The sequence below is a fragment of the Myodes glareolus genome, unplaced genomic scaffold (assembly GCF_982192425.1).
Source record: "Myodes glareolus unplaced genomic scaffold, mMyoGla1.1 HAP1_SCAFFOLD_62, whole genome shotgun sequence".
In the NCBI taxonomy this organism is placed as follows: domain Eukaryota; kingdom Metazoa; phylum Chordata; class Mammalia; order Rodentia; family Cricetidae; genus Myodes; species Myodes glareolus.
Genome location: NW_028263229.1, coordinates 707,444 through 725,463, shown reverse-complemented (window position 1 = coordinate 725,463; position 18,020 = coordinate 707,444).

Sequence of the window (18,020 nt, the reverse complement as noted above, 5' to 3'; positions counted from 1 at the left end):
TTACGACGCATTCTCTATTGTTAGGAACACACAAGTGCATCCATCATCCCTTGCATTCACTCTATGTAAAAGCACAGCAGCTCTGATGCCCCTGCCACTCTGGAGATGCAGCACTTCTGAATTAACTTTCTCCAGTCTACTTTCTTATGATGCAGTCTCATTTTTAATCAACCGCTGATTGGAGCAGAATATTCCAATTTTTAAAACACATTCTAAAACCTTAAAACCATGACGCTTATATTTCTGTTTTTCTTTTTTTCCCTACAGTGGAGATTTTACTTAAATGATTTAACGGGTGAAGATTCTTGTTATTTTAGTATAAGAGTGTGTCTATAAAAATTGTGGTATGTGTGTACATGTTCTGAGGAGGACAGAAGAGAGTAGCAGATCCACTGGAGCTAGAGTGACAGGAAGTTGTGATCTACCTGAGGTAGCAACAAGAACTCTTATCCACTGAGGCATGTCAGTCTCCCTTAGGGCCCAGCAAAGGGTCTTAGGCCAGAACATACATCTGTTTCCTGAGTTAAAGCTTTAGCTGTTGTTTGTCAGAGAGTGCCAGGCTCGGCGGTGCAGCTGAGCCTTTTTCTTACTGGGCCGGGATGGTCCACACACACCTGCTTCCAAGAGTATTGCTTATTCCGTGTAGCCTGTGGTGGGGAAAAAAAAAAACGGGAGGAACTGGGATAACTTCTCTTTGGTCTTCGTCGTCAACAACAGCAGCATCTAGATTCATCCTTTGGCTTTCAAAGCAAGAGGGTTTATTGGCTGTGTCTCTGGGGGTCAGAGAAGCAGGATTTCTGGCGACAGAACCAAGAATGAAATCATACTCGAAAGCCAAATCATACTCTGAACGTGACACCACTGACACTAGCATGTTTGCCGATTGATTTAGGAGGTAGTTAAGTAGTGCCATCCCTGGGCATGTGAGCTTGGGCCTTAGAGGAAAGCTGGCTGAGCAGAACAGTAAGCGACACGCCGTCCTCTCTCTGTGGTTTCAAACCCTGCCCTGGGGATTTTGCATTGGCTTTCCTTGATCACGGATTCCCAGACAGACCCTAACCCAAGTAGGTAGGGGAAACAACCTACCCACCTACTTTAAGGGAAGTATGTGGCTCAAATGTGTGAGATTATCTGTTAAGGTTTCTGGTGCCCAAATGAGTCTTCAGTTTACCCAAGAGTCCCAAACTTTTTTTTTTATTTTTTTTATTTTTTTATTTTTTATTTTTCGAGTCAGGGTTTCTCTGTGGCTTTGGAGCCTGTCCTAGAACTAGCTCTTGTAGACCAGGCTGGCCTCGAACTCACAAAGATCCACCTGCCTCTGACTCCCGAGTGCTGGGATTAAAGGCGTGCGCCACCACCGCCCGGCCGAGTCCCAAACTTTTAATCACCCCTCCCCCCAACTCCTCCATGCTGACTCCCATCATGCCGACGTTATTGCCTAGAATTGCAGTCTGGTCATTGGGAAACTCTGGTCTACGCCAGTAGGAAGGATCCAAATTGGGTTTTATTGAATCTGTAGTCACCTCATACAACAACTAAGAAGCTAAAATGTTAAGTTTATAAATCATAGCCCCACACAGATGATCTGAGCACATCAGTTCTAACAGCGTCTTGTTCCGGGAACTCTATATAGTCACAGTCTACCGAGTATTTTTTTTATTGAGATTTATTGAGCTCTCCATCTTTCTCTGCTCCCCTCCCTGCCTCGCCCCTCCCCCCTCCAACCCTCCCCCAAGGTCCCCATGCTCCCACTTTACTCAGGAGATCTTGTCTTTTTCTACTTTCTACTTCCCATGTAGATTAGATCTATGTAAGTCTCGCTTAGTGTCCGCATGGTTGTCGAAGTTCTCTGGGGTTGTGGTTTGTAGGCTGGTTTTCTTTGATTTATGTTTAAAAACCACCTATGAATGAGTCCATGGGATCATTGTCTTTCTGAGTCTGTCTGGGTTGCCTCACTCAAAATAATGTTTTCTAGTTCCATTCATTTTCCTGCAAAATTCAAGATGTCGTTATTTTTTTCTGTGGTGTAGTACTCCATTGTGTCAACGGACCACATTTTTCTTATCCATTCTTCGATCGATCAAAGGGCATTTAGGTTGTTTCCAGGTTCTGGCTATGACAAACAAAGCTGCTGTGAACATTGTTGAGCACATGTCCTTGTGACGCGATTGAGCATCCTTTGGACATAGACCCAAAAGTGGTATTCCTGGGTCTTCGAGGAAGGTTGTTTCCTACTTTTCTGAGAAATCACCACACTGACACCCAAAGGGTTTGTACCAGCTTGCATTCCCACCGGCAATGCAGGAGTGTTCCCTTTTCCCCCCAACCTCTCCAGCATAAGTTGTCATCAGTGTTTTTGATTTTGGCCATTCTTACAGGTATCAGATGGACTCTCAGAGTTGTTTTGATTTGCATTTCTCTGATGACTAAGGATCTTGAACGTTTCCTTAAGTGTCTTTCAGCCATTTTAGATTCCTCTGTTGAGAGTTTTCTGTTTAGGTCTGTACTCCATTTTTTTTTTTACTGGATTATGTGATCTGTTGGTGTTTGATTTCTTGATTTCTTTGTGTATTTTGGAGATCAGACTTCCGGGGTTACTGAAGTGGGGTTAGTGAAGATCTTATCCCATTCAGTAGGCCGCTGTTTTGTCTTGTTGGCCGTGTCTCTTGTTTTTCACAAGTCTTTCAGTTTTAGGTGGTCCCATTTATTAATTGTTTCTCTCAGTGTCCATGCTGCTGGGGTTATATTTAGAAAGTGATTCCCTGTGCCAAGGCATTCAAGTGCACTTCCCACTTTCTCTTCTATAAGGTTCAGTGTGGCTGGCTTTAGGTTGAGGTCTTTGATCCATGTGGACTCGAGTTTTGTGCATGGAGTTCATTTTCATTTTTCTACGTGTTGATATCCAGTTATGCCAGCACCACTCGTTAAATATGCTCTCTTTTTTCCATTTGATACTTTTTGCTTCTTTATCAAAGATCAGGTGTACGAAGATGTGTGGATTGATAATCCGGGTCTTCTGTTCGGTTCCGTTGGGCCTCCTGTCTGTTCTTAGGCCAGTACCGGGCTGTTTTCAGTGCTGTAGCTTACAGAGTATTTTTTTTCCTGATCTAATCACGCCACTTCCCAAAGGAAAAAGAGAGGAGAAATCACTGAATGATGAGACCATTACTTGAATGAGAAAATGGGTAGGTACCCTTATGCTTAAAGGTGTATTATCTACAAAGTGCTAAAACTTAGAAGTGAGTCTTAGGAGGAATGTCATTACACAGCTTCTTTCCAGATGTCTTCAAGTTGGTCCTAAACAGTCTATTCACAAGATGGGACCTCAGAGCTTCAGTACAGAACAACACGTTTTCTGTCCAACTGAATCTTCAAGTGGTTTGATAAGGATTTTGTATTCTTGTTCTGTCAAGGATTATTCTTTTTTTTTTTTAAATATAATTCAAGGGAGAGTGTTTTTTTCTTTTAAAAGATGTATTTAGTGATTATATTTCTTTTCCCTTAGGGATAAAGAAATGGAGAAGTATTTTGAAGCAGTCAGTCACAAAAATAGAAGTAGGGAGGACGTTTCAAAACACCAGGCCATTAAACTTCAGCTACAGGGAAAAACAAAACAAAAAACAAACAAACAAACAAACAAAAACCCGAAGCCAGGAATCATTGCAAACATCTATATGTTCAGATACTGAGCCTGAGCAAGTTTGAGTGCCTCAGATTTGCGAATTTCATGTGGATCACAAATTGTGCTCAAGTTACAGCTGTTAGTGTCAGGGTGAACTCTGACACACCGACTCGACTAGATTCCTGTCTGCTGGGCTCTGATCTGCTAGAAAAGCCAAAGAGCTAAAGTACCTCAGTTAACCTCTTCTGTGCCCCACCTTAAAGGAAAGAAAGGATGTGTGTGGCAAGTCGGTGCCCGCTCAGAGACCCCACACATTTGAGGACAGAACAGAGAAACAAGATTGGGGCAAGGGAGGTTCTGCTGAAATTAGAGTTATGGATGGCTGCCACTGCCAGCTGTTTCTTGTCTGCTGTGAGAACAGGAACTCAACAAAGACAGAGACATGCCAGGCAGGAGGTTTTGATACAAACCTGAACTGAACTGAATAGAAACTGGCTATTCCGTTTTAGTGTTTTCAGAGTTATGTCCGAGGAACCTTCTACTTAAATGAAATAAAACCAAATCCTTTCAAATATCCAGGTGTCCTCTGAGGTTGCGGGGGGGGGGGGGGGCGCGACGGAAAAACAAAACAAGGATAAGAGGGATTTTAGTTGTTCTAAAGTCCTCAGGCAGGGGCACAACTTCCCCAGGAGAATAGCCAGAGTTCATTGAGCAACTGTCTGTCTCCTGTTGCATTGTTTCAAGTTTGTCTCACTTGAGGTTGGATGATGTCAGCCGTAAGATTTTCATCTTTTACGATCATGTGAGAGTCTAGCCTTTTTTTTTTTAATTGAGAGAGGGACACATGCTCCCTCTAGTTCTATTGGCTGTACAGCTTTGACCAAGAAAGCAGGTTGGATTTCATCAAAGAATTTCTCTCCATTTTATATTTCACCTTTGATTGTTATTAAGTGTCATCTAGAAGGTTTGTGGTCTTTCAGGAACACTTTCCTAATTCTCGTGTGTGTGTGTGTGTGTGTGTGTTTTGTTTTGTTTTGTGAGGCAGGCTTTTTCTATGTAACAGTGCTGGAAAGTCCTTGCTAGATGAGGCTGGCCTTGAACTCACTGACATCTTACTGCCTCTGTGTCATTTCTTCCTACTTGGTTGGTGTTTGATTGCTGTTTTGAGTTTTCAGATCTCATGTTCAAGATCAAGATCCTTTTCTAACTCCGTGTCCTTGCGACACAAACATTAAAGGGTGTGGCTACAGCTCCACTGGACTTCTTTGATGTGAATATCTGCTGCCTTTCCTGTAAACATTCTTGTTGGAGTTGGGAAATTGAAAGTTGTTGACTTGAATTCACTCATTTTCAGGTTACATTGCAAGAAAAAAATAAAAAACCAAAACAAAAAGACTTTTATTTTATTATTTCACATTGTAACTTGATTTTTTTGTTGTTGTTGCTTTTTTTGACACAGGAATTGGCTTTTTATTTGTGTTCCAGACAATCTATCTCACTACACGGCCCAGGACTTCTTTCTGAAGACTTCCATGAAAGTAGTCAGCTACCCAAAATATCCTGCTGCTGCTGCTGCTGTAATTTTAGAAAAACATAAAATGAAATAAAAAAACAAAATAATAAATAAAAAATTAAAGTATTTTTGGAGCAGGGTTTCTCTGTATAATACTTTTAACTCACTATATAAGCCAGGCTGCCCCCCCCCTCTCTCGTTTAATTTATGACTTATTTATTTTTGCTTGTGTTTTTGTTTTGATTTTAGAGCCGAGGCAGGGTTTCTTTGTTGCTTTGGAGCCTGTCTTTGGAACTAGTTTGAGTCTGGCCTCAAAATCTCAGAGATCCACCTGCCTCTTCCAGACATGGAACCCTTCCCTTTGAATGCTTTCATCTTGTTGAGTTCAAAAGCCACCCCATAAACGATTTCCAGAAACCACATGGTGGGAATCTAGTGCCCTCTTCTGTTGACAGGGCCTAGAAATGCCTATTTACTGCTCTCTTGTTGGAGCTGGGAAACACTACCTTCTTGCTGAAGTTGGAAGATTGTTGAATTCAGTCATTTTCGGGTTTCTTAGAAAAAAACAAAACAAAAAGCCCCTTCTTTGTTTTATTTCACATTTTAACTTGATTTTTTTTTTTGAGACAGGACCTGTCTTTTTATTTATGCTTCAGACAAACTATTTCACTGCATGGTCCAGGACTTCTTTCTCAACACTGCTGCTGCAAATACAATCTTATAAGAAAAACTAAAACTGGCATTAAAAAGAGAAAAGAAAAAAACTGTCTTTTTTCTTTTCTTTTCTCTCTCTCTCTCTATGTTTTTTTCTTTTCATCTTTTATTATTTTTTGAGGCATGGTTTCTCAGTTCCCTAGCTATCCTGGAATTCACATAATAGACCAAGTTATCTTCTTGGTGACATTCTGTTTTTGTTCTTGTTACCTATCTGTAAATCCACATTTCTTCTCTCTCTCTCTCTCTCTCTCTCTCTCTCTCTCTCTCTCTCTCTCTCTCCCCCCTCATTTATTTATTTATTTATTTATTTATTTATTTATTTATTTATTTGTTTGTTATGTATAGAATATTCTGTCTGTGTGGACGCCTGCAGACCAAAAGAGGAAACCAGACCTCATTACAGATAGTTGTGAGCCACCATGTGGTTCCTGGGAATTGAAAACAGGACCTTTGAGCCATCTCTCCATCCCCCCTCATTTTATTTATTTTTTGTTTGGTTTTGTGTTTTGCTTTACAGGACAGGGTTTCTCTGTTGCTTTGGAGACTATTTTTGAAACTAGCTCTTTTCTTGAATACCAGGCTGGCCTAAACCTCCCAGAGATCCTGCCTCAGGCAGATATGGAGCCAGTGCTTTTGAATGCCTTCATCTGGTCAGGTCAAAAGCCACCCCACCTTTACACACACACACACACACACACACACACACACACACACACACACCACACAAACCAAACACAAGCCAAACAAAAACCCAGGCACAGGCACACCCACAGACACATAGATAAACTTTTAAATTAAGTTAAATTAAGTCCCACACAGCTGGAAGCACTCTCTCAATTAAAAGTAAAATAAAATGTAAAAGAGTGCAGTGCTAAGTACAGTTATGAAGATGTTTTAAAATGTGACATCTTCCCTGTCTCCCCCACATACAGGAGGCACATCGAGAGATTTAAATAGAATTTGAAATTGGCCGGGCAGTGGTGTTGCACGCCTTTATTCACAGCACACAGGAGGCAGATGCAGGTGAATCCCTGGGAGTTAGAGGCCAGCCAGGGCTTCAAGAAAGGAGCTAGATCCAAGAACAGCTAGGACTGTTATGCAGGGAAACCCCGTCTCAAAAAACAAAACAAAAAAATTGAAATTAAGCTACATGTACAAGAAATTAATAGAACAACATACTAAAAACAAAACTGGGTTGTTGTGGTGCACACCTTTTATCCTAACATCTAAGAGACAGAGGCAGGTGGCCCTCCTTGAATTGGAGCCCAGTTGTGTAGAAAAGACCCTGTACCAAATAACAAAAATGTATACATGTTGAAATAAGAGAATAAAGAAAAAAAAAGAACGAGAAAGGAAAGAAAGAAAGACAGAAGATAGAAAGAAAATGAAGAAACAAAAGAACAAAGGAAGGCAGTGCTGGGGGCCTGGTTGGTGGTTGAGAAGGGAGCCCTGGCCTAGTTACATCCTCTGCCATGTCTGCTGTGACCCCGGCACCTCATTCCTCAGGAGCTGTAAAGGGTCTGAGAATAAAATGACATTTTTTATTGTTTTCTGTCTAAAGTGAAAATGTTCCAGACAAACAATTCACTGTGTCAATATTCCTGAAAATGATGTCCAAGTGGGAATTTTTCATAGTATTCCATGGCTGTTTTAATGTTCTCTGCATCTCATGTCTTTCTCTAAGCAGGCCCAGGAACCATAAGAGCCTGTAGCTGATCTAGCAGATCTCCCATGGCAGGGGCCCTGGCCTCCACGCCTGTCCCCTGAGGGCACCTGGCAGGCATGGGACTCCAAATTTTACAGACTCATTTCAAAAGTTCAAGGTCACCAGCCCTTCCTAAACCAGTCAAGGGTGAGGCTACAGCTTGACTGGTCTGCTTAGATATGCATATTTTGGTTCTCGTTATTGTTGTTTTTGCAAGGACAAGGGCAGGTCCAGGTATCCAAGTGGGAATTTTTCCATGGCTGTTTTAATTTTCTCCAACTCCGCATTTAGTTTGAGAAGTGGGGGTGGGGTTGGACAAACCCAACAACTGGAAAAGAACTCCAAGCAAGCAAGCAAATGGTTGCCATGGTGAAAAGTCTTTGAAAGGAGATTAGGTGGCAGGGAAAAGCCCTTGTTGCCTCCCTCCTCCCACCCAGTTCCTCCCTTAATTGTGGCAGCCCCTTGGCCCACATAGTCCTTTCACTGATTGTGATCGATCAGACACACTCTTTGTTTTATTTTTTAATTTTTGAATTGGGGTTGAAGTCAATGAATTGAGCTCTTAGATTATTATTATTATTAGTTTATTTGTGGTTTTTCTAGATAGGGGTTCCCTGTGTATCCTTGTTTGCCCTGGAACTCACTTTGTAGACAAGGCTGGCCTCAGACTCACAGAGATCCAGCTGCCCCTGCCTCTACCTCTGCCTCCTAGTGCTGGAATTAAAGAAATAAAATAAAGAAATGTGCTGCCACCGTTACCCAGCTGGATTTTTTTTCCAATGGTGGGCAATGAGACCTTTTTTTTAAAAAAAAAAAATGAAATAAAAACCATGCTATGGCATGGTCTCATACAGGACTATCATGTATTTGGTGAAGAAATCTACTCTGAAACATATTTCATGAGAGCTGTCTAGTTACCTATTGATGTTAAAACTCACTCCCCCTCCTTAGGGTCTAATATTGACTGACCCACAGGTCTGGGCAAGATCGTAAAAATTCCTTTATTCAGAGCTAATGCATGATGTAATATATATATTACACACACACACACACACACACACACACACACACACTATACTACTATAAAAATTGGTTTCAGAAACCAGCCTTTTGCCACAGTGTCAGAAGGCCAAACTCTGCCTGTGGTCTCAGCTAACTGATAAGCTTTTGTGCCCCACAGTGCTTATTTGTTTTGTTTTGTTTTTTTATTTTTAAATTTGCTTCTGGTTTTCCTAGGATCTGGTTTCTGGAATAAAGTTTGCTTCTGGTTTATTAGACTTTGTGGTGTTCCCATCGTTGCATGACCCACCCCCACCCCCGACCCAACATTTAAGTGGCTTTCAGCTATTTTAGATTCCTCTGTTGAGAGTTCTCTGTTTAGGTCTGTACTCCATTTCGTAAATTGTATTATTTGTTCTTTAGATGACCAATTTCTTGAGTTCTTTCTGTATTTTGGATATCAGTCCTCTGTCTGATGTGGGGTTAGTGAAGATCTTTTCCCATTCTGTAGGCCGTCGTTTTGTCTTGTTGACCATGTCCTTTGCTTTACAGAAGCTTTTCAGTGTCAGGAGGTCTCATTTATTAATTTTATTTCTCTCAGTGTCTGTGTTACTTGGGTTGTATTGAGGAAGTGGTTTCCTGTGCCAGTGCGTTCAAGTGCATTTGATTTTATTTTTAATTCTTATTTTATTATTTTTGAATTGTGAGTGAAGTCAATTAATTGAGCTCTCAGATATTTTTGTTGCCGTTGTTATTATTATTATCTGTTTATTTGTTTTTTATCCGTCGTTTTCCTACATTGGGGTTCCCTGTGTATCCTTGTTTGCCCTGGAACTCACTTTGTAGACAAGGCTGGCCTCAGACTTACAGAGATCCAGCTGCCTCTGCCTCTGCCTCTGCCTCTGCCTCTGCCTCTGCCTCTGCCTCTGCCTCTGCCTCCTAGCGTCAGAATTAAAGGCCTGAACTAAACACACAGTTTTTTAAGACAGGGTTTCTTCTCTGTGTCACTTTATCTGTCCTGAAACTCACACTGCACAACAAGGTAGCCTCACACTCACAGTGATTTGCCTGCCTCTGCCACCCTGATCTCTGAGGACTGAGAACTGGGAATAAAGAAAGGCGCTGCCACCATTACCCAGCTAAAAAAAAAAAAGATTTCTTTTCCAATGGTGGGCAATGAGACCTATACATTTCCTCAAAGGACTGAGTTCACTGTGTGCCAGGAGTTCTGTAAGGGTATGTTTTCATTTGTTTCAGGGAATTCTCTCTCCCTCCCCCCCTCTCATTCTAGATCTCTACTTTGTCTCATTCCTCACAGGAACTTCTCTGTTTTTCTTGATTTGTTTCCCCTCAGTCTGTCTTCCACAGTTTTTCTTTTCTTCTTTTTGAACTCTCTCACCCTAGACAGGAAGCTAAAGGTTTATGATATCTTTATTTGCATGTATAGTGTATTGTCACAAGTTGGAGAATCTGGAGACACTGAATTCAAATCATGGTCCTCTAGAGGCTAGGAGACAGAAAACAAAATGGACCTTGAAAATATGGTGCATGGTGTCCTGTATCTTCCTGTCTTGTCTGCAAAGGGCCTTCACTAAAATGTTTTGAATTGTGATCCCCCCCCCCACACACACACAGGCACAGCCAGAGACACACAAATACATTTGTGAAATTAAAGGTCTGGAGAGATGGTTCGGTGTGTGCGGTGGCTTTTTCTGAAGAAGTGGGTTCAATTCCCCGGGCACACATAGCAGTAGCTCATAAGTGATTGTAAAGCCAGTTTCTGGATGATCTGACACATTCGTACCACTGCATGTAAAATAGAGTTAAATAAATCATTAAAAATTCTTTAAAAATTTGAAATTAAACTAAGATCTACACAACTGGAAAGACTGTCTCAAAGCAAAGTAAAATAAAATGTTTTTAAATAGGACACCTTCCATGCCCCACCCCACACAGGGAAACACTTGGTGCAAACCTAGAGAGATGAACAAAATGTGAAATTAAATTAAATATACAAGAAATTAACAGAATGAGATACTAAACATTGAGCTGGGTTGTGGTGGTGCACACCTTTCTTTCTATCATCCAAGAGACAGAGGCAGGTGGACCTCTGTGATTTCCCAGGCTTTGTAGAGAGGCCCACATCTCAAATAAAATATTTGAGATATTTTATATATATATATATATATATATATATATAAATATATATATATATATATATATAAGTTCAACCAAAAAAAAATCAATAAGGAAGGAAGGAAGGAAGGAAAGAGGAGACATTAGGAACTGTCTCCTTGGTCCTAGAAACTCCTTTTGATGTACATTTCTCTGATGACGAAGGATGTTGAACATTTTCTTAAGTGTCTGTCAGCCATTTTAGATTCCTCTGTTGAGAGTTCTCTGTTTAGGTCTGTACTCCATTTTGTCAATTGGATTCTTTGTTCTTTAGATGACCAATTTCTTGAGTTCTTTGTATATTGTGGAGACCAGACCTCTGTCTGATGTGGGGTTAGTGAAGATCTTTTCCCATTGTGTAGGCCCTTGTTTTGTCTTGTTGGCCATGTCCTTTGCTTTACAGAGGCTTTTCATTGTCAGGAGGTCTCATGTATTCATTTTGTTTCTCTCAGTGTCTGTGCTACTGGGGTTATATTTAGGAAGCGGTCTCCTGTGCCAATGCGTTCAAGTGCATTTGATATTTTGATTTCTATAATTTTTATTGAGGGTGAAGTCAATTATTTGAACTCTCAAATGTTTTTATTGTTATTATCTGTTTATCTGTTAGTTTATTTGTGGTTTTTCAACCTAGGGTTTCTTTGTGTATCCTTGTATGCCCTGGAACTCACTTTGTAGACAAGACTGGCCTCAGACTCACAGAGATCCATCTGCCTCTGGCCCCTAGTGCAGGGATTAAAAGCATGCACTGAACACTTTTTTTTTAAAAACAGAATTTAAAAAAACTCTCTCCCTTTCCCCCAGCCCCAGGCAGGGCTGCCGGCTACATCTCAGGCAGGCATAGGTGGCGGGCACTCTGGCTATCCAGGAAGTGACAGGCACAGACACGCAGAGAAGCAGGGAAGAGTGATGCCCACTCTCTCACTAAATACAGGCATGCAGGAAGAACAATGAAAACAATCAGAACTGCAGAGAATTTCCAGAAACCACATGGTGGGGATCTAGTGCCCTCTTCTGGTGACAGGGAAGACATCAGAGATTTGGGTTCTTCTGCTCCTGAGACCTACCCCCGACATGGCAGCAGCTCATAAGTGATTGTAAATCCAGTTTCACGCCGCTGCATGTAAAATAAAGTTAAATAAATCATAAAAATATTCTTTAAAAATTTGAAATTAAACTTAGTCCTACACAATTGCAAAGACTGTCTCGAATCTAAGTAAAATAAAGTGTTCTGAAATCGGATGCCTTCCCTGCCCCACACCCACAGGGACACATTTGGTGCAGACCAAGAGATACGAACAAAATTTGAAATTAAACTTAATGTACAAGAAATTAACAGAACGAGATATTAAATGCTGAGCCAGGTTGTGGTGGTGCAGACCTTTCATTCTGTCATCCAAGAGACAGAGGCAGGTCTCTTGTGAATTCCCAGGCTTCATAGAGAGGCCCTCATTCCAAATCTAAAACGTATATAAAAGTTAAACCAAAAAAAAAAGAAGGAAGGAAGGAAGGAGGGAAGGAAGAAAGGAAAGAAGCAGACATTATAAACTGTCTCCTTGTTTCGAGAAACTTGACCATGGGAGTGTTGGACCTATGAGACAGTGCACGAGTCTCGTGTTCTAACTTGGAAGACGAGTCTGGATTTTAACTCACTGATGTTCTTCTTCCTGTGTCTCCTAAGTGCTGGGATAATAGGTTTCCCTAATTGTTGAATGGCATACTGAAAGTATTTCTTTCTACTTAGTTTGCATTTGAGTTTTTTTTTAAATCCATGCCTATTTTATTTATTTATTCATTTATTTTTGGTTTTTCAAGACAGGGTTTCTCTGTAGCTTTGGAGCCTGGGCTGGAACTAACTCTTGTAGACCAGGCTGGCCTCAAACTCACAAAGATTCACCTGCCTCTGCCTCCTGAGTGCTGGGATTAAAGGCGTGTACCACCACCACCTGGCTTTACTTGTTTCTTTTATTTATTTTTGTTAAGCTCTACATTTGTCTCTGCTCCCCCTCCCTGCCTCTCCTCTCCTCTTCAACCCCCTCCCAAGGTTCCCATGCTCCAAGGAGATCTTGTCTTTTTCTACTACTCATGTAGATTAGATCTATATATGTCTCTCTTAGGGTCCTCGTTGTTGTCTAGGTTCTCTGGGATTGTGATTTGCCAGCTGTTTTTTTTTATTTTATGTTTTATTTTTTTGTTTGTTTGTGTTTTTGTTTTGATTTTTGAGTCAAGGCAGGGTTTCTCTGTTGCTTTGGATCCTGTCTTTGGAACTAGTTTGAGGCTGGCCTCAAAATCCCAGAGATCCACGTGCCTCTTCCAAATACGAAAACCTTCCTTTTGAATGCTTTCATCTTGTTGAGTTCAAAAGCCACCCCATAAACAATTTCCAGAAACCACATGGTGGGAATCTAATGACCTCTTCTGGTGACAGGGCCTAGACATGCATATTTGTTGCTCTCTTGTTGGACCTGGGAAAAACTACCTTCTTGCTGAAGTTGGAAAATTGTTGAATTCAGTCATTTTCAGGTTTGTTAGAAAAACAAAACAAAACGAAACAAAAATCCCCTTCTTTGTTTTATTTCACATTTTAACTTGATTTTTTTTTGAGACAGGACCTGTCTTTTTATTTATGTTTCAGACAAAATATTACACTACATGGTCCAGCACTTCTTTCTGAATACTGCTGCTGCAAATAAAATCTTAAAAGAAAAAGTACAATTAAAATGAATGACCTGGCATTAAAAGGAAAAAAAGAAAAAAAAAACTGTCTTTCTTTTCTTTTCTTTTCTTTTCTTTTCTTTCTCTCTCTCTTTCTTTCTTTCTTTTTTGTTTTCTTTCCTTCTTTTATTAATTTTTGAGGCATAGTTTCTCTGTATAACAGCCCTAGTTGTTCTGGAACTCACTTTACAGACCAGGTTGTCTTCTTGGTGACATTCTGTTTTATTTTTTCCTTGTTTCCTATCTGTAAATTCACATTTCTTCTCTCTCTCTCTCTCTCTCTCTCTCTCTCTCTCTCTCTCTCTCTCTCTCATATTTTATTTATCTTTTTGTTTGGTTTTGTGTTTTGCTTTACAAGACAGGGTTTCTCTGTTGCTTTGGGGACCGTTCTTGGAACTAACTCCTTTCTTGTAGACCAGGCTGGCCTAAAACTCCCAGAGTTTTTTCCCTTTCTTTCTTTTTTCCCTTTTTCCCCTTCCTTCCTTCCTTCCTTCCTTCCTTCCTTCCTTCCTTCCTTCCTTTCTTTCTTTCTTTCTTTCTCTCTCTCTTGCTTGCTTTCTTGCATTCTTTCCTTTCTTCTTTTATTATTTTTTAGGCACGGTTTCTCTGCCTAACAGCCCTAGCTGTCCTGAAACTCACTTGACAGACCAGGCTGTCTTCTTTGTGACATTCTGTTTTTTTTCTTATTTCCTATCTGTAAATCCACATTCTCTCTCTCTCTCTCTCTCTCTCTCTCTCTCTCTCTCTCTCTCTCCCTCATTGTTTTCTGTTTTTCTTGATTGTTTTCTTCAGTCTGCCTTTTACATGTATTAAACTCAATGTATGTGGAGAGAGAAATCAAATATGAGATTCAAAATACAGCCAGGGTTGGCAGGTAGTGGAGCAGGCCTTTGACTCTGGCACTTCATTCAACATGATTTGATTTTTTTTTTTTGACTTCTCTGTAAACATTCTTGTTGGAGTTGAGAAATTGCTGATATGAATTCAGTCAATTTCAGGTAATAGCCTTGCCTCGGCTGTCCTGGAACTCACTTTTAAAGATCAGGCTATCTGTTAGATTTTGTTTTTTGTTTTTTTATGTTCTATCTGTAAATCACCATTTCTTCTCTTGAATGTGTTCACCATGGTAAAGTCAAAGGCCACCCCACAGACACACAGAGTCTCTCTCTCTCTCTCTCACACACACACACACACACACACACACACACACACACACGGGGGGGGGGAGAGAGAGAGAGGCACACCTAGAGACACACAAATAAATTTGTTAAATTAAAGGAAGGCCTGGTGAAATGGCTTGGTGGCTCCTCCTGAAGAAGTGGGATCAATTCCCAGGACCCACATGGCAGTAAATAAATACGTGACTGTAAATCCAGTTTCTGGATGATTTGACACATTCATGCCACTGCACATAAAATAAAGTTAAATAAACCATAAAAACGTCCTTAGGGCTGGAGAGATGGCTCAGCGCTTAAGAGCATTGCCTGCTCTTCCAAATGTCCTGAGTTCAATTCCCAGCAACCACATGCTGGCTCGCAACCATCTGTAATGAGGTCTGGATCCCTCTTCTGGCCTTCAGGCATACACAGAGACAGAATATTGTATACATAAAAATAAATAAATATTAAAAAAAATTAAATTTTTTTTTTTAAAAATTTGAAATTAAGCTAAGTTCTACACAACTGGAAAGACTGTCTCAAAGCAAAGTAAAATAAAATGTTCTGGAATAGGACACCTTCCCTGCCACACCCCCCACAGGGACACACTTGGTGCAGACCAAGGGAGACGAACAAAATTTGAAATTAAACTAAGTGTACAAGAAATTAACAGAACGAGATACTGAACACTGAGCCGGGGTGTGGGGATGCACTCCTTTCATTCTTTCATCCAAGAGACAGAGGCAGGTGGACCTCTGTGAAATCCCATGCTTTGTAGAGAGGCCCCCACCCCAAATTTAAAATATATATATATATATACATATACATATATATATATATATATATATATATATACATAAAAGTTCAACCAAAAAAAAAAATAAGGAAGGAAGGAAGGAAGGAAGGAAGGAAGGAAGGAAGGAAGGAGGAGACATTATGAACTGTCTCCTTGGTCCTAGAAACTCCTTTTGATGTACATTTCTCTGATGACGAAGGATGTTGAACATTTTCTTAAGTGTCTGTCAGCCATTTTAGATTCCTCTGTTGAGAGTTCTCTGTTTAGGTCTGTACTCCATTTTGTCAATTGGATTCTTTGTTCTTTAGATGACAATTTCTTGAGTTTTTTGTATATTGTGGAGACCAGACCTCTGTCTGATGTGGGGTTAGTGAAGATCTTTTCCCATTGTGTAGGCCGTCGTATTGCCTTGTAGGCCATGTCGTTTGCTTTACAGAAGCTTTTCAGTGTCAGGAGGTCTCATGTATTCATTTTGTTTCTCTCGGTGTCTGTGCTACTGGGGTTATATTTAGGAAGCGGTCTCCTATGCCAATCCGTTCAAGTGCGTTTGATATTTTGATTTCTATAATTTTTTATTGTGGATGAAGTCAATTATTTGAACTCTCAAATATTTTTATTGTTATTTTCTGTTTATCTGTTGGTTTATTTGTGGTTTTTCAACTTAGGGTTTCCTTGTGTATCCTTGTATGCCCCTGGAACTCACTTTGTAGACAAGGCTGGCCTCAGACTCACAGAGATCCAGCTGTCTCTGCCCTAGTGCAGGGATTGAAGGCATGCTCTAAACACCTTTTTTAAAAATAAATAAATAAATAAATAAAAAAAAACAGACTTTGTCTGTTTCATTTTGCCTGTCCTGAATCTCAGTCTGCAGAACAAGGCAGCCTTAAACTCGCAGTGACCTGCCTGCCTTGGGCTCCCTGATCTCTGAGGTGTTTTATCATCTCTCTGAGTCTCTACCTGGCTATCAATTTATCTATTAGTTTACTTATTTTTTTTTATTTGTTTTGTGAGACAGGGATTCTCTCTGGCTTTGGAGTCTGTCCTGGATTCAGACCTGGTCACAGCTGTACCTGAAGCAGTGAGGCCTCTTGCAGGGAATCCGCAGAGCCTCTGCCCAGGGCCCTCCAGGGGAACCACTCTCACCCTTTCCCCCAGCCACAACCAGGGCTGCCGGCTACATCTTAGACAGGCATAGGTGGCGGGCACTCTGGCTATCCAGGATGTGACAGGCATAGACACACAGAGAAGCAGGGTGGGTGGTGCCCACTCTCTCACTAAGTGCAGGCATGCAGGAAGAACAATGAAAACAATCAGAACTGAAGAGATGGAATTTCTGGAATTTCCAGAAACCACATGGTGGGGATCTAGTGCCCTCTTCTGGTGACAGGGAAGACATCAGAGATTTGGGTTCTTCTGCTCCTGAGACCTACCCCCGACATGGCAGCAGCTCATAAGTGATTGTAAATCCAGTTTCACGCCGCTGCATGTAAAATAAAGTTAAATAAATCATAAAAATATTCTTTAAAAATTTGAAATTAAACTTAGTCCTACACAATTGCAAAGACTGTCTCGAATCTAAGTAAAATAAAGTGTTCTGAAATCGGATGCCTTCCCTGCCCCACCCCCCACAGGGACACATTTGGTGCAGACCAAGAGATACGAACAAAATTTGAAATTAAACTTAATGTACAAGAAATTAACAGAACGAGATATTAAACGCTGAGCCAGGTTGTGGTGGTGCAGACCTTTCATTCTGTCATCCAAGAGACAGAGGCAGGTCTCTTGTGAATTCCCAGGCTTCATAGAGAGGCCCTCATTCCAAATCTAAAACGTATATAAAAGTTAAACCAAAAAAAAGAGAAGGAAGGAAGGAAGGAGGGAAGGAAGAAAGGAAAGAAGCAGACATTATAAACTGTCTCCTTGTTTCGAGAAACTTGACCATGGGAGTGTTGGACCTATGAGACAGTGCACGAGTCTCGTGTTCTAACTTGGAAGACGAGTCTGGATTTTAACTCACTGATGTTCTTCTTCCTGTGTCTCCTAAGTGCTGGGATAATAGGTTTCCCTAATTGTTGAATGGCATACTGAAAGTATTTCTTTCTACTTAGTTTGCATTTGAGTTTTTTTTTTAAAATCCATGCCTATTTTATTTATTTATTCATTTATTTTTGGTTTTTCAAGACAGGGTTTCTCTGTAGCTTTGGAGCCTGGGCTGGAACTAACTCTTGTAGACCAGGCTGGCCTCAAACTCACAAAGATTCACCTGCCTCTGCCTCCTGAGTGCTGGGATTAAAAGCATGTACCACCACCACCACCTGGCTTTACTTGTTTCTTTTATTTATTTTTGTTAAGCCCAACATTTTTCTCTGCTTCCCCTCCCTGCCTCTCCTCTCCTCTTCAACCCCCTCCCAAGGTTCCCATGCTCCAAGGAGATCTTGTCTTTTTCTACTACTCGTGTAGATTAGATCTATATATGTCTCTCTTAGGGTCCTCGTTGTTGTCTAGGTTCTCTGGGATTGTGATTTGTGAGCTGTTTTTTTATTTTATGTTTTATTTATTTTTTGTTTGTGTTTTTGTTTTGATTTTTGAGTCGAGGCAGGGTTTCTCTGTTGCTTTGGATCCTG